The sequence below is a fragment of the Lycorma delicatula genome, chromosome 9, assembly GCF_047948215.1.
Source record: "Lycorma delicatula isolate Av1 chromosome 9, ASM4794821v1, whole genome shotgun sequence".
Lineage (NCBI taxonomy): Eukaryota > Metazoa > Arthropoda > Insecta > Hemiptera > Fulgoridae > Lycorma > Lycorma delicatula.
In genome coordinates this window covers 28,501,690-28,520,217 of record NC_134463.1, presented here as the reverse complement: position 1 = coordinate 28,520,217, position 18,528 = coordinate 28,501,690, and the positions used below count along the sequence as shown (strand labels likewise).

The window sequence follows — 18,528 nt, the reverse complement described above, 5'->3', positions numbered from 1 at the left end:
ACTGTTTATTGGTTGTACATTTTTCAGTGGAATATTTGTTGGTTTCTTCCATTTAACTTAGTAAACGTAGAAAGATCAAAAAATTTCTTGGGAAATGATTTTGGAGGAGAAAGACAGCAAAAAAGTTAAAAAATGCTGATTTCTTTTTGAAAATTTTAAACTTTTTTTTTTTGGTTTATTTGAACATATAATGATAATTTTACAATAAAATTTCATCATATATTACCCTCAACCCAAAAAAGAAATCTTATCTTAAGATTTTTCATGTATCATTATTTTTTTCCACTGTGTATGAATAAAAAAAAGATTTAGAAAAAAACAATGAACAGCATGGATAAAGTCTTACGCAAGAACTACCGTATGAAAATAAACAAGAACAAATCGAAAATAATGAAATGCAGTAGAAATAATGTAGATGGATCACTGAATATAAAAACAGGAAGAGAAAAGATTACGGAGGAAGAAGATTTTGTAATTTGGTAATTAGAATTACTAAAGACAGACGAAGCAGGAGCGATATAAAATGCCGAATAGCACAGGGGGAACGAGCCTTTACATCAAAAATTAATTTAAACGTCAGGAAAACATTTTTGAAAGTATATGTTTGGAGCGTAGCTTTATATAGAAGTGAAACTTTGACGATCGGAATACTTGAGAAGAAAATACTAGAAGCCTTTGAAATGTGGTGATACAGGAGAATGTTAAAAATGAGATGGGTGGATAAAGTGATAAATGAAGAGGTGTTGCGGCAAATTGATGAAGATTTAAAAAAATCTTCATTGATTGATTTGATATGGAAAAATATGGTTAAAAGAAGAGACAGGTGTGTAGGCCACATATTAAGGGATCCCGGAATAGTCTCTTTAATATTGGAGGAACAGGTAGGAGGGAAAAATTGTGCAGGCAGGCAACGTTTGGAAAATGTAAAACAAATTGTTAAGGATGTAGGATGGTAGGGGGTATACTGAAATGAAAGACTGGCACTAGATAGGGAATCTTGGAGAGCTGCATCAAACCAGTTAAATGACTGAAGACAAAAAAAAAAGAATAAATAACCAATCTCAAGAAAGTATTACAAGTTTGTTGTCAAATTCTATTATTAGAAATTTTACACGTAAGAATTAAGGTTGATTGTAATTATTGATTAAATTTTTTATTGAATAAATAAACACAAGAAAAATAACAAACATGTATAGTAGTATATTACTGGATATGGGAAAATAATGTGTGTGTATGCGCGCGCGCGGTTTGGATCCAGTAGCATTATTCGTAAGTTTAACCAACTTCTAGTACAATACTAGACACGATAAACATTTTTAATTTAATTTCGTAAACTGTGTAATACATATTATCATAATTTCTCCACTCTATTGCACTAAAGTGGATGTTGTTGAAATAGATTGTACAGATTATTCTATAGACTAGTTTGTACTTGCCTAAACTAAGTTAGTTATTCAAAATCGATCCTTGATGTTTCCTAGCGGCTTTGGAAATTTTGATATTCTGTAATCTATTAACTGTTAAAACTTTTACATTATCGTATAGTCCTCTTTGTTATTTACTATATGTTTACTTTCTCTTTGTTATTTACCGTATCATTTGGACTGTAAAATTTTTGTTTTTATAATACCTTTTTTAAAAAAAATTTTCTCTCCTATTTTGCAATGCACAAGTATATTTTATTGCGACTTTATTAGATTTTTATTAATGTTTTTAATAAATAATTAAAAAACTTTGTCAATTGTTTTTTTACAATGTAATTATAACCAAACCCGCCGGGTTTGTCTAGTGGTTAAACTCGTGACATACATTTGCAGCTGCAGGCCTGGCAAGCCGGTAGCAGTAATTGCATTTGCCTATTCACACATACCCAGATGTAGCAGGAAGCTGGAAAAACTGGTTGAAATATATATGTCGCAGGGAAATGATGAAAACGGAGATTTGATCAAATCCCTAAGGTAGATGATCAATTTACGGAAGATTTTAAAATTACAACGCTGTGGCTGATTTCCCTAAAGAAAGTAAGTGATTTTGAACAAGCGGCATGATAAAGAACCTCTTTAATCAGACGAGCGAAACCTTGTTAATTGAGGTTAGCGAGCGTAGGTTATGTTTCATTAGATTATGTTGATTTCGTGTAATGACGTATCGCGCACTATAGCTCGCTTCGCTCGCTAAATTCATCTAATTAACTTTAAATATACAAATTACATATATTTTACCCATTCAGGTGGCCAGTAGACAGCTTCATTGTATCCTTACTTGTATATAATTTTAAAATCTTCCGTGAATTGATCATCTACCTTAGGGATTTGATCAAATTTCCGTTTTTATCATCTCCCTGTGGTTATATATTATAACGAAAACATTAGCTTATAAAAGCTTAAATATGATTAATTTTTAATCGAATTCAAAAAAAGGAGATGGTTTTTAATTTCATGCTGACTGTGAACAGTACAATATATATCTTATTTTATATATTTCCAAGTTTTACTATCGGATTCACTGATTTAGATTATTTTTTTATTTATTATTTCCCTCAATTACAGGCTGATGCCTAATTACAATTATACCTTTTTTTTTTTTAAATAAGAGGTGAATTTTAAAGCGTATAAAAAATGCCAAGCTTGATGTAATTCGAACCCACAAAGTCAAAGCTGCTATCATTCTCCACGGAAGTCGGTTTTATAGAGAAGGTTCTTCAGGTAACAGAAGTAAATTTCTTTCAGGTAAAAATCAGTGTATGATCTTTTTTAATGAAATATTACATTTGATTACATTATGATCATATTCCATTATGATCGAGTCCATAACATGAATACCCTCACGCACGAATCGGCGAAACCAATGACAATATTCAATAATTGATTTTTTTTTGGCGTGGCAGTTAATCGGTCATTGATTTCAGCGACTGTGTCTTCATTCAACACTGTAATCGATCTTAATTAACCTTCCTTAATTAACAGAACCCGTCTTTCTAAATTTAGCTACTAACTTCAAAACTGACGTCTTGTTAGGTGCTAATTTATCAACGTACTTACGCCAAAAAAATTCTTGCGCTACAATCACTGATCGCGTGCTGAAGCACGACTCAAAAATAAAAACACGTTTGTCTTGTGAAACCACCGTCTTCTGTAACAATGCACAGAGCGTTTGATCGTTTTGTTATGGCTATCGGTAGTGATAATGATGTATCATATGTGTTTCTAGCTCATTAGGAATAAATATTTAAAATCTGCTCCTTCTTTTTGGATAACCCTTATATACGAGGGATATCCCTAAAGTAAAGACGGCTGGGAAATTTCTCTCCTTAAGTTTGGCGAACCTGTGTCGTTCATGGCCACACTAGCAATATACACACTGCATTGTTGTCTGTAAATTGTCGCGTTGTAATATCTTTGATTACGTGTGAGTTATTATGTAACAGAATAGGTAGGAAAATCAATGTTGCTGCCGACTGTGAAATACTTGGAGTCATACGTATTTTAAACCATCGTAACCTTAAGGCGGCAACAGAAATAATGTGCATTCTGAAGAACGTTCGGGGAGACTTTCGATAATCACCGAGTACTTGTTGAAACGCGTCGATGATGAAATCAGAAAAGATTGTTGCTCAGCGATTTCCGATCTGACCCTTCTTTTTCTTGATGTTTCAAGAATTGATAGTGTTCATGACCATGAGGTTTGTTGCGCGTTGCGTGCTGCATGTCTTAACCGAACGTTACAAAAATATCCGAATAGGATCTAGTTTGAAATTTTTGTAGCGCTACACAGAAAAAGGTGATGAGTTCCTCAATTCAGTTGTTACCGGTGATGAAACATGGATTTTCTATTACATCTAGAGAGGAAACGGCAGTCAAGTGAATGGAGTCATCCTCAATTACCAACCAGACCAACAAATGTCAAGCCATACCATTTGAACCCAAACTGATGGACACAGTCTTTTGGGATCGGTTTAGTATACTGCGGATTGATTTCATGCCACAGAAGCCTACTGTAAGTTTACGTACTGAACTTTACGTAAGTAACGGCGCGCCATCCAAAATCGGTGACGCGGGCGGTTGACCGACGGCGTTATGCATGTCCACATGTTACGGGTCCGACACATGATGTACTGAGAACATTTGGATAGGAAATTTACGATCACCCACCATATTCTCTGGAAAATATACCATATACCTTCCATATACCTCCATATACCTTCACCATATACCTTCTAATTACCATTTGTTTGGAAAATTGAAAGAGTTTTTGAGTGGTAAGGAATTCGCGGTGAAATTAAAAAGTGACGATGAACTTAAGTTCATCGTCACTTTTTCAGATTAACAGCATTTTTAAAAATGCTGTTAATCTGTGGCTAAACTGAATGGCGGCAGAAGAATATGACGAGGGTGTATTGAAGCTGATATATCGCTAAGATAAATGTTTTAATTCATGTGGGGATTATATACAGAATTAGTGTAAGGTATGTAGTTTAAGACAAATAAAAAAATATTTTTAAAGTTTTCAAAATAAACGTTTTTACAATGAAACGGTATTTACTTTAGAGATAACATCTTGTTTATATAAATATATATACACACGCGTATAAACAGAATGATGTTAAAGTAAGGAAACGGCTTTATATTTTTAAACTGAGGGATACTAGGAGATAGAAACAAGTGCGAATTTACATAGTTATAAAATTATTTTTTATGGTATGTTTGAATTTTTGTCTGCCATCTTGGATCGGCTACATTGAATTAAACTTCTTCTTTTTTTTTTTAGGCAGAAAGATAGACATGTATACATGATTTTAAAATCGTAAAATTTTACGGGAGAAACGATGGTGAAAACCGTTTGTCGATTAATTATTTCGGTTTTGAGTTATAAAACAATCAAATTTACAAAAACGGGAAAAACTCGGTAGTAATAACACGAGGTATAGCACCACATAGTAACTTTTTTTATTTCGTATTATCTTCATAATTACATCTATTAACAAACTTTAAACAGTAAATGTTGGAATTAATGGCCTAAACATTAATAATAACAGCCTTCATAATAATAAATAATACAAATATTAGTACATAATTACTAACAATTTGCAACACTACTACTAACGATTAAACTGCTAGATCAACTGATAATTTCATTTAATTATCACAATATTTCATTTTAAATCTCAGTTATATTTTTTTGGTCCTAAATTCTTTAAAGCAATGTTTTTTTAAAGCATATCATTCTACAAAAAATTCAAATTTCAAATTTTATTTATCAAGGTTATTTTTTTGCGTAGATTCACGTAGACAGCTAAAACAAATGAAACTTTCCGCTTAATATCCAAATGAATTTTTTGCATCTCCGTTTTATCTGAATACATAAATATATGATCAATAAAGTTTTAGTTAGGTCTTATGAATTTTTAATTATTTTATTTCTTTTTTGTTTTAAATATCTTCACATGTTTAAGATACTATTATTCTGTGTATTTATATTTTAATTTATTAATATAGAATGTTACCTTTTTTACTGATTTCATTTTTATATTTAGTTCTATATTTTGTGACGCTGCGCTGAGCAAAGCTTTACTACGATGTTTTCTGATCCATCCAGGCGAAATCTGGAGTAGTATCCTTTTTTTATGTGAAACAGCCTACCTACACATTGTTAATATGATCTTGTAATTTATTATTATGTACCAATCAGAATAAAATATTTGTTTATTCATTTTGAAAGAGAACTGAATTTAGAAATGAATGTTATTAATCTTAGAATTTAATACTACTAGAAAATGCTTGAATATTTCTTCTCGAAACAATTTGAGGGCTACAAAAAAAAAAAAAAAAATCTTTTCACTCCGAAATTCGTGTACACTGAATATGATTGAAAATATATTGACTTTCTAGTCTAAAACAGAACACCCACATTTCATCAGTAAGGTGGGCAATATATCATGCGGCCTTACCTCGTAGTTCCAGCGTTCAAGTCTTAGAAAAGTCAGTTATTTTTACATGGATTTGAATACTAGATCGTGGATACCGGTGTTCTTTGGTGGTTGGGTTTCAGTTAACCACATAATCTCAGGAATAGTCGAACTGAGAATGTACAAGACTACACTTCATTTACACTCATACATATCATCCTCATTCATTCTCTGAAGTATTATTTGAAAGGTAATTACCGGAGGCTAAGCAGGAAAAAGAAGGACTTACGTCGTAAATTTAAATTACACAGAATTCGTCAAATTCTGGGCAATAATAAGGAAGTTTTAGACCAGGTGTTGCTATTTTTTGTTCCGTGTAGAATTATTTTAATGTGTTTGTTCTTCTTTTCATTTAATTGTTACAATATTTATAGTTTTATTATTCTGTATCCGAGAAGGGACCTTTTACACCCATCTCGGACTTCGTTAAATTTATTGATATTTACTTTTTTTTTTTTTTTTTTTTTTTTTTTTTTTTAATAAACTTTATCTTGTAAAGTTTCCCCACTGTAATATTAGTTATACATTTTTTAGTGATATAGTCCTAAGTTTCTAGTGATTTTTATTTGTGTTATTAATTTTTTTAATATTTTAGTTTCTAATCTCTCTCTTTCTTTTTTCTGTTTAACCTCTGGAACCACCATAAGGTATTACTTTAGAGGTTGAATGAGAATGATATATGAATGTGAATGAAGTGCAGGCTTGTAGTCTCAGGTCAACCACTCCTGAGAACTGTAGTTAATTGAAACCCAACCACCAAAGAACACCGGTATTTACGATCTAGTATTCAAATCCGTATAAAAGTAACTAAATACCTTTACTAAGATTTGAACCTTAGAACCTCTCGACTTCGAAATCAGCTGATTTGCGATGATGAGTTCACCACTAATTTTTAACCTTTTCAACCTTTTCAACCTTTTTTTATTATTTTTAACCTCCGGGACCACCGTTTGATATTGCTTCAGAGAGGATGAGATGAATGAAAAGTAGCGTGTGAAAAAGGCCATGTCCGACCAGGATTCGAACCCGGGACCTCCGGATGAATGGCTGAGACGCTTCCACTCGCGCCACGGAGGCCGGCTACTAGTTTTAGTATGTTAGTTTATTAGTATTCACGTTATCCTAGAAGGGGCTCTTTACACCCCTCTTAAACTTTATTAATTTATATTTATTTTTAGTTAAATTTTATTTTATTTCTGAGCTTATTTTTAATTCTAGTCTTACGGCTGTGATATTAGTTTAAATATATTTTAAGAGAAAGTTTAGCTGTGATATTAGTTGTAAGTTTTTGTTTAATTTTTTAGTTTTTTTCTTCTATAAAATTTTATTCCGGACAATGATAACGCCAAAGCGTTTTTCGCTTAAAAAACAAAAAAAAAATCAGTAAGGATAACTACATCCATTTATATCTTTTTTAAAATTATGGGAAGCTGAAGCTATAAAAAAATATATGGTAATATTTTTAGTCTAATCTTACGAATAAGCCAACATTGATCAATAAAGGTGAGGAATTAAAAATTTTTTAGTCAAATTTCATCATCCGTGTTTAGAAGTATACTTATAATTCTATTCCAACAGCCGATTTTCTAAAATCATTATAATGGCTGAAAACATTATTGTATGAAGAGGAAAACAATAAATTCAAGTTATGAGATTTTTTTTATTGCACCAATGTTCAATAAATGTTTGATGCGGTACAAATGAGGAAACTTATATAGTCTTCTTTTGTTATTTATGACTACCTAGAATACGTCCAATCATTTGGAATGATTTATAGCTGAATTTTATCTAAAATTTTCCATTTTAGTAGTTGCACACACATACACACACACACACACACACACACACACATATATATATATATATATATATATACACACACACACACACACACACATGTTTTACACATATTGTAACTATGTTATGTTACTATATTATCTAACAGTAATTATGCTTTAAAATGTATATCATTTATTTATTCCGGTGTAAATTTATATACGCTCGAATAATAAATGTACATTATAAAACAGCAGGATAGCAAATATCTTAGAAATGAAAGATTCTGATCAGTGATATTTCAACTAATCATTTCATATTATGGAAGGAAAGGATTAAGTCTTACAAGGTTGTCAAGAAGTCGCCGTTTCATCTTGATATCTATATAAAGAGGAAACGTTTGTATATTAGAAAAAACTCAAGAACCGCCAAACTAATCGCTGTCAAATTTTAACAGTAGCTTAATTAAATAATCCGGAATGTCGTAGGATGTATTAAGATGAAAAATTATTTATTAAAACCTGTAATAAATAAATGATAATTATCATTATCAAATAATAATTAAACGTGTAATTAATTAGGTGGCGAACCGCTAAATTTTCATGCTCCTTTCATATTATGAGTTGTCCCAAGATATTTTTTAGTAGAGGTCTTATTGAAATTAAAGAAACATATCGTGAATGATTCATAATCAACGCCAAGCAAAAACTACTGAAGATAAGGTGATGAAATTTGTATACACGTTTTTGTTATGGTTTGAGTGCACACTAAGAAAGGAATTTAAAAAATTCCAAGTTTAAAGGATTAAAATGGAGTAACAATGAAATTTATTATTTTTATTTCTTGATAACAAATGAAGATATCAACTTGATTTTTTGGTTGTGTAATCTTCGTGTGAATATCTAAAAACTAATTTCTAAATTTTTTTGAAATTCCTAGTGTAAAGGGTTAAAATGGATTATTGAATTTTTTTTTGAAACCCGGCTATTTTTTAATTTCTTCCTAATAAGGGAAGTTATTCACATCTACATGTAAATAAACTAATTTCTAAATTTTTGAAATTCGACCTTGAAACGGGGTGAAGAAAGGTAAAAATAAATTTGAACAATGATTGTAAATTTTCCCAATTTTCCCGAGGGTGGGACGTGGAGCTAATATATAATTGATTTAATATTTATTTTATTTAATATTCATTTATTATTTAATTGATTGATTTCTATGTAAAAAAAATTGTTCGAATAACTAACCGCTTCGATGTAATACCTCAGTTAGGTGTAATAAATGTTGCTGGTTCATATTTTGTAATAAATAAAAGACATTGTCCAGTTGATGATTAATTATTAATTTTAATAAGTTATAATGATTATTACATGTTAACATTTAAATATAATTTTTACATTACGTTGCTGAAAAAATATACGTTAATGAATGTATATGTTGAGAGTAAGAGCTCTAAATTTAGACTGAATAATGCATTAATAATAATAAATTACTAATATAAAATATTCACAATTATGCGGACAAGAGGGAAGTTATTCTAAATCTTCGTCAAACTAAATATTTTTCTCTTAAAGCTGTGTAATATAATTGAATTTAAAATAATAAATCAATAAAATTGATTAATATCAAGCTGGGTTTTTTTTTAAACCGCATTTATATTTTCAAAACACGAGATATTCTTACTACGTCAATTATTCGGACAAGAAGGTAGTTTTTAATTAAATCTTCGTCAAACTAAATATTTTTCTCTTACATCTGTGTAATATATTTGAATGTAAAATAAAAAATCAATAAAACTGATTAATATAAGGTTGGGTTTTTATAAACCGCATTATATTTTCATATCAGACATATTCTTACTCCGTCAATTATTCGGACAAGAAGGTAGTTTTTTTTTAAATCTTCGTCAAACGGAAAAAGGGGAAAATCGAAAACTTAAAAGGAAAATAGGGAAAAATCGGAAAAGGGAAAAATCGAAAAATGTAAAAGGGAAGAAGGGGATAATGGAAAAACAAAACAGCGGGAAAAGGAAATGGAAAGGGGAAAAGATAAAAAAAGAAAATAAGGAAGGGGAAAAGAGGAAGGGGGAAAGATAAAGAAGGGAAAGAGAATTGGGGAACGGGAAAGGAAATGTGTGGAAAGGGGAAAGTGGTGAATCGGGGAAACGGGAAAGGGAAAATGAGGGAAATATAAGGGAATATGGTAAAAATGAAAACGGTGAAAGGTAAAGGGTAAAGGGGGAAAAGGGAGAAAGGATAAAAGGAGAGGTTAAATTTTGTGAAATTTTGTAATGTTCATTTTGTTAGTGTTTTATCAAACTTTCAATTGTGTTCATTTAAATATATATATATATATATATATATATATATATACAGACCCACAGAGAGAGAGAGAGAGTGAGAGAGCGAGTGTGGTGAGTTTACACTTAAAAAGAATCTGTTCTTACCATTGTACTATTGTAGGTTTATTTGAAAATTTATCAATACTTAATTTTTTTAAATTTATTAAGTATTTACTACATAATATTTCGAAGTTGTAATAAAATATATTTTCAGCAAAAATTCGAGCTATTATCACAGTATAACATAATTAGTATAATGTATTAGAATATTTATTTTGTTGATTAATTAAATGTTATTAAAACTAATTACTTGGCTACAAAGAAAACTTGTTAAAGTTAATATTAAACGATTATTTATTGCATATTATTAATCTTTTTTACAACTTTGAAAACAACATTTAAAAATGTATGTCTTTCTTTTACTTGTTATATAAGATAAAAACCATAACTTTCAAAGAGCAGGAAAAATATATTAATATATTACATTCAATAAAAACAGCATATTAAATGATATTTCATCTGATTACATAATATAAAAAAGTGATTTACAAACTATTCCAAGATTATTATATTCCAAGAAGGACCTGTCTATTATGAAATGGTCTTCTGGAAGAATATTTCTGTATTTAAAAAGCAGATTGATTTATAAATTCAAAATAAAATAGTTTCTCATCATTTGAATATGTTGATCAAAGTTTTTATTTTGATCTCATTTGTTTTTGTTTGTAAAATAGGCTTTTGAACATTTTCCTTTTTCTTCCACAGATCTCTAGAAGCCTTCTTCTACAAGATCATTACAGTCATATATATTATAGCAACAGTGTTATTTATCACTATATTATAAATTTATAACTGTTTGTGATTCAGTTATTTACATACGTTGTTTGAAATTACAGCAGAATTTACTCCTTCCAAAGTAAATGATTAGCTTTATTGCAGTTTAGCGTTATGTGATTTAACAGAATCCAGATTAAAACAGACTCGCTTTAAATTGGATTTGCACATCCGTGTAACCATTGCATGTCAGTTGATTTGGTTTAATTACAAAACAGTCTTAGAACTACTTAGGCTGAAACTGGATGTGACCAGTGTTATATTGTAATCAAGCTTAGTATGTTTTGAGGGGATTTTACCTCTATTAAAAGAACATATGTTATTTTTAACATGATAATATTTGTGACAGAAACTTCTGTTATCAGTGGGATAAGATTAATAATTATTTACAAATAATTAATCAAATAGAATAAACAATATTTTTTATTTTATGATCTATTTTCTTTGAATTTGTGGAACTATTCATTTGCAATTGTATACCTTTCCTTGTCTGATTTGTATTAATTTTTTTGTTGCTATATTACACTACAATAGTAAATATAATATGTAATATTGTACTGTAACGTGGAATAATATGCATTACAAAATTCTTTAACCTTATAAAATATCAGTCCCTCTTTTAATAACTGTTTAGATGTTATGAATAATTTAAGTTTATACCATGTTTATTATAACATATTATCTTTTTGTAGCAGTGGAAGAGTAAAATGAGTAACCCTATATGATATAGGTAATTGTATTTCTTATCTTGCATTAAAATTTTGTACCTTATATGCAAATCATGTTATACTGATGAGAATGAAGAATGTTATTTGCTAGAGAACATTCATAAGTACATTACATACAAATTATCATATAAAATCCATTCAGCGCATAATTTTTTTTTTTTATTGTATATTCTTCCTGGATAAAAATCAGTACTGGTAATAAATAAAATTTATTTTTAAATTACTTTTTAGAATAAAAATTTACATATATATTTATTTCAATTTATGGAAAAATACATTTGATTTGCCGTTAGAATTTCAATGTTATTTGGTAATGTTCACATCCGTATTACAGACTTAAACAAATTTAATCCTTTCAATATGGCTGAAAAAATGGTAAACTTTTATAAGTGACTAACACAAAGTATATTATTTTTGAAAACTAGAAACTTAGGTAAAACATTTTAATGAATGTTTTAATTTATTTTTTATTTTTATAAATGGACTAACATGATTGTAAGTATACCCATGAAATAATTATTATAAAACATTTGGGAGAGGGATTTGGAGGTTGGGTTTATTTGATAACAATTTCAGCCATTAGGCTTGTTGTGCAGCTCCTGGGTAGAAAACATAGTTCAAAGTTGGTTTACAGATATCCCCCCTGTAAAAGGCATAGTTCTTCAAGTCTAGGTAACCCTAGCATGAGGAACCTGTTGAAGTCATACCTGCATCCTAATATAATGGAGAAGAATGGTTAAGAATGCTGAAAAGGGGGGGGGGGTGAAAACAGGTGATCTATCCATCAGAATAGATTGGAATAGTTAGTGCTCTTGTCCAAGGCTTTATTAATAATGAAAGTCTATTGTACAACAAATAAAAAAAGTCGATTTTTACCATCTTTTAAAGAACTATTATTGTTAATTAAATTGCTTATTATTTTCACTGAATCATTGATAAATGAAAAAAAATGCATTTAAATTTAGGTACTTAAGCCATGAAAATTGAAATAAATATAAAAAACCGTATAAACGTAGTGGTGAAATTGCTCAGCTATATATATGAGGAATAAATGTTAATGGATTTATGTGACCAATAAAGGAACTTATTAGAAGGTCTGTACCTGTACTAAAATGAATATTAAATATATATAAAGCAGAAAAGACGGGATGTCTTTCATTGTTTCTCAATGAATACGGATAACCATTGTAGACTGTACCTTTGGATATGTAAAAAACTTATATTTTGTACATAAAAATGCAGGCATCAAATACAACAGAAGAACTAAAAGAAACCTACCAGAACCATGCTGTTATACATAATACATCAAACTATTCCCCACAATACAAATTTCTTCCTTCAGTTTTTGCGTGATTGAGAATGGCAGTTAAATTTACATACCATAATAAAAAATCACAATAAATTACATCAACCTTCAGAAATAAATCTACAAAATAGCATTTAAATATAAAGAAATACTATACAAAATCCACAGGAATACTATACATTACAGGAATTTCTAAAATTAGTTGTAAAAAAGACTTCTGATTTTTTACATGGGATGATTCAATTGTGTTTTATGAATATACAAAGCACTTATATATTACATCAAATTACATGTTGCATCTTATGACCATTAACAAAGTTCAAAGATCATTCTCATGGCATATAAAAGACAAAACGCTCATACCATTAGGACTGTCTATAAATTTATTAACATCAACCTTCGCTGACTTTCATGATAGAAAGGTGGTCCACCTTTCTTTTAGAAGTCTTCAGGTTTAAATCCTGATTAGAATTGGTATTTTCTACATGTTATAAAAAATTTATTTCTATTTCAAAAAAAAAAATTATATTAACATGGGTGTCAGCCTGTAGTTACTTCATGAATTAATAAATAAGCACACTCACCTAGAACCTAAGAGTATTTCTAATGATTAGATAAAATAACATATCCCTTGAAGGCTCAAAAATTTCTGTGTAATATTATTTAATGCCCACCTTCTAAACTACCCCACTTCTGTTCTAGATACTTTAAACAACATTTTATACATGTAATGAGAATGCTTAATAATAGCATAAATGTTTCTGTTTACCAATAACAAATAATTAGTACACCAGTAAATGTTTTTATTGATCTAAATCTATTTGTATTTATTAATATTAAATATTCTGATTTTGGATAATATTTTTGGAAATTAGGATTTTTTATAGCTTAAGTGATCAATCTTCACAATTTTTTTTTCTGGAAGCACAATGAAGTGTTATCAGCACCTGGACACAATATTTAAAATGATTGTATTAAATGTTTAAATCCTTTTTAAATAATCAACTGGTGAAATTTAAATTCATTATTATTTATACAGAGTATTAAACTTTTTGCTAATAATAAAATTAAAAAAAAATAAATTAACACTTTTTAAATGACTTTTTGTAATCATTTATTTAATCAGTTTTTTAAATTAATACAGAAACACTAGTAACATATTTTTTATCTAAATCTTACTGTAAAGGACATTAAGTATTTTAATATTACTAAAATATGATTTTCTAATTGAATGAGTGGTTGAACTCTAGAGAATATTAATGTTCTGCTTACTTACTTTATTTTTATACTGATCCTTCCTCATGTATAAACTCGTGCAAGATAAACTGAGATGATTCAAAACACATTTTTATCTTTAACTTCTTTTTCTTCAGCAGGCAGTCCTGAGATTCTGGATATTATAAAAATCCATGAAAATGTTATTATCGAGTTCTTGAGCACTGATGTCAATTTTTGAAGTGTGACTTATGTTTCATGTCAAGATGGCTGTGAATATTGATATTAATGTTAGGCAGATTTTTTAATTTATATTTTTGAAAATTTAACTAAAATTAATTTCCAGATAATAAGGCTTGACGTTTTTTACACATTAAGAGTTTTTTAACCATATTTATGTAGTACATCTTCAGTTTGTTGTGATGAATTAAATCATTTCCAAAACATTCTATTTTTCACCATAATTAACTTTACTTTTTTTTTATATTTTTAATAAGTTTTTAACAGTTATACTTTTACTTTTTATCCTAATTGTGTTAATTTACTGGAGTACCACTATATGAATTCCTACCAAACATGTTGTTTTTTTTTTATTTCAAACATTAATCACATCGATATTATCTACAGTTTTATATTTTTTGAATGGAAGAAGATAATTCCTGGAATGTAAGCTACTGATATCATACAAACTTGTGTGAAAGAAAATCATAAGGCACTGAGATTGCAGTGGCTTGAATCAGCTATTAAGGATATTTTCATCACATGAAAATATAGGTGCAAAAATCCGTTATGTTTCATTAGAGTTGTAAGTCACTTATAAATGAAGTAATAATAATTCATTGTTGTTTATTTTAAATGATAGTGTTATCTCATTTAATTTTCTCTGTTTTATTGTTATTATAAGATGGAAATTTAATGTAAATCTAACCAGTGTAAATAAACCATAAAAACTATTTGCAAATTTTCAAAGCAAAAATTTTATGTCATGTATATATATACCTGAGATAAATTCTGCTGTAATTTTATTAAATTGTTATTTTTTGAAAGACAATTTTATTTTGAATTATTATTTAAACAAACCATCATTTGGTGTCATGTAAATGTATTTTAGTGTTTTAATGATAAAATTAATTATAAGATAATTTATTATATAAATTTTATTATTTCCATGCTTCTACTATGTACACAAAATTAAAAAAAGTAATAATTTAAGATTGAGTGAAAGAACGTTTTTGCAATATGATTTACTTCTTGAAAAGGGTGGTTGATATCAGGGGAGGTAGTCAAATTCATATCAAGGCTATTATCGAAAAAGAACACAGGTAATTTATCTATCTCTCTATCAATATATATATATATTTATATATCAATTTATTTAAATTCTTTTTATACTCAATATATATATATTTCATTTATTCTTAAAAAATAGCAATATTCAGTTCTGTTAAAACAGACAACATAACTATCATTGAGTTATGCAACATAACTTTTTGGCAAATGAGAAAGAATCAAATAATTCTGTTACCATTTTTAATAAATTATTCAAAAATATAGCAATTATTTTGTAATATATCTATCTATTTTTAATTGAATAATAATTAATATATAGTGAACATAATTGTGAACTGATTCTATTTGAATGAAAGCCTACATAGTAAGACAAATTACTAGGTTCATTATCATTAGAATTCTGTAAATTGTAAACCTCACTTATTTTATACTGCATTTAATAAATTAAGCTCCAAAGTGAGACTGAGTTAATAAAGTGAAAAATAAAATAAAGTGCAAAATGGAATTGTAAATCATATCTGATCGAGGCAGGATTAGTTAGTGCCAAAAATAATCTTATTCTTATCAACAATATTGTATTCTCTGCTTCCAGGTACACTTGTAATAAATGAGTGACGATTGCTAGAAGAAGATTGTTTCTAGAAGATCTTTCTAGATTTGTAGCCATCTATCCTTTATTACTAATAATGAGGAATCTACATAATAATCTTAAAGTTTCTTTTCAAAACACTTTTTCATATTTTTAGAAGGTAAGTGATTTTTTCTGTTTCTTGAAGATTTGATCACATATCTTATTCAATGCTGGGTGTGTGTGTACAATATGTGTGAATCGTTTTGTATGTATGGAAAAATATGCAGGGTTTAAATCATGTTAAAATAATAGTGGTTTTGGAATGTAGAATCTTTCAAAAATATATCTCTGTAATCTTCAGTAGCATTGAATGTAGTTATTAGTCGTTATTATACGAAAAAGAATGCAATGAAAGTGCACCTAATGTTGGTTAATGTTGGTGATCTTGGTGACCAAGATGAGTGGTAGTATCTTGGTCTTTCATATAAAGGTTCCAGGTTTGAATCCTGGTCAGGCATGGCATTTTCATACACGCTACACAAATCATTCAACTCATCCTCTGAAGCAATTACTAACGATGGTCTCAGAGGTTAAAAAACAAAAAAAAATGTTGTTGATCTAAAACAAGACGAACTGATTTATTAAATGCATCTCATACTTACTTCATAGACTTTAATTTTCAGGATGTTGAGGATGTTCCATCTGTTGTAGTAGAATTAGGAAGTAAGGAAATGAAGTTTAATGCTAATCTTATACTAAAATATATTATTATTATTATGAAGAATTTTTAATTATATTAATTTAGGATAAAAATTATTTATTTTGACTATTTTTTTGTATTTTTTAATCGTATCTTTACAAAAAAACCTTTTATTATATTTTTTTAAATGGGTACTAATTGGGAATTAAAATTGGATTAGTTATACATACTCTTTCATTAATTATCGAGAAAAAATATGTTTACTTATTATTTATAAATGTATATCCCCTGAATTGAAAAAATATAAGTTTCTTACTTTTATTGTAAGAACTCTTCATGTGTTGGAGCAGTATGAAGTAGAATGAATGTTGAAAGCTGGATAAAAGTATGGGTGTGATGTAGGTGGACGTGAGAGGGGTTGTATTGGCAAAGTTCCTTTACATCCTTCCCAAGAGAAAACTCCCTTTCTCTTAGTCGTGAACTCAAAGTGCCCCTAGTATTGTCTATGTCCCTGTACAGACAGTAGAACTGCTACCATTCATTGTATATACACACACACCCTCATTCCTTCAGTCTCTCTACTTCTACCACTCTATCTTTTTTCTGTTTCTATTGCTCTCTACTTCATCTCTCTCTTTCTGTATCTCATATCTTCCTTCATCCCTTCATCTTTCTTGTACAGTAATATAGGACATTCCTTGTAAATCTCTGTGTGCTAAACTTTAGCCTATTAATAACAAACATTGTTCACACTCGGCGAATAATGTTTATCTCTTCCAGTTTTGTATTGTAGATCAAGTAAGGCATTGTACATTTTGTTCTCTACAAGTTACTGTTCTACAACTGATGTAGAATAGGATGCTTAGTTGGTATGTCTATCTACTTGTTGGTTATTGTGTTTCTTTTAGTATGCGACACAATTGTACACCTTAACTGTGTTATTTTGTAGCTACTCCAATTATATACACAGTACACACATTTTAGTTTGTTTTATATTTTAATGGTGGACACACTAGTATTTCTGTGAAAAATAAGTAATATCATGTGTAGAAATGATACAGAGATTTTTAGTCCCCCATAATTGCATATTAGTGCTATTAATATCACATTCATGAAAATTATTTTATTGATAAAATTGAATTACTATTTAAAACTTCAAATATTTCTAATATTTAGGTGGAAAGATTAGATGCTTTTCTTTATTATAACCTTTGCTTTTCTTTATTATGCTTTTAAAGAAAAGAATATAATTTTGGCTCCCATGTTATTGCTTATTGCTCTCTATGTCCCAACCAAGCAATCATACACATCAGTCTTCATCTCAAATTTTTGTATACCATTTCTTGACTATTATAAAGAGGTGGGTACTTTGAATTTCTGTTTGAAATTTATCACATTGATATAGGGACACTTTTACTACTGTTCTGGCTAATGGAAATTTGTAGAAATTATATGACAGTAACACGAAGATATCATTACGGTAGCGGCAGAAAATATAACGAAAGAGTTAAAAGATGCATTGATGTTAGTTGTGGAATTTTAGAACATGTATTGTAAATCAATACAGTATAAACTCCAGTGAGTATTTTTTTAAAAGTAAATGAGGGCTTATTACTGCAGTTAAGAAAATGTTCAAAACCGAAATGTTTTGAATTTTGAGCTTTTTTGGATACTTTTGGTTCAGTTGATTGCAATCAAAAGAGGAGGTGCACAATTAGATGCTACAACAGTTCTAAATCCAAAATTTCAACAAATTATGGCTAATTGTTTTTGAATTATGCAAGATACATATGTATGTACGT

The 18,528-nt window shown here is 28.9% G+C and overlaps 1 pseudogene; it reads left to right on the top strand.

Annotated features, from left to right (window-relative positions):
• Positions 1-18,528, top strand: part of LOC142329867 (putative aminopeptidase NPEPL1) — a 292,983-nt pseudogene that overhangs the window by 238,526 nt on the left and 35,929 nt on the right.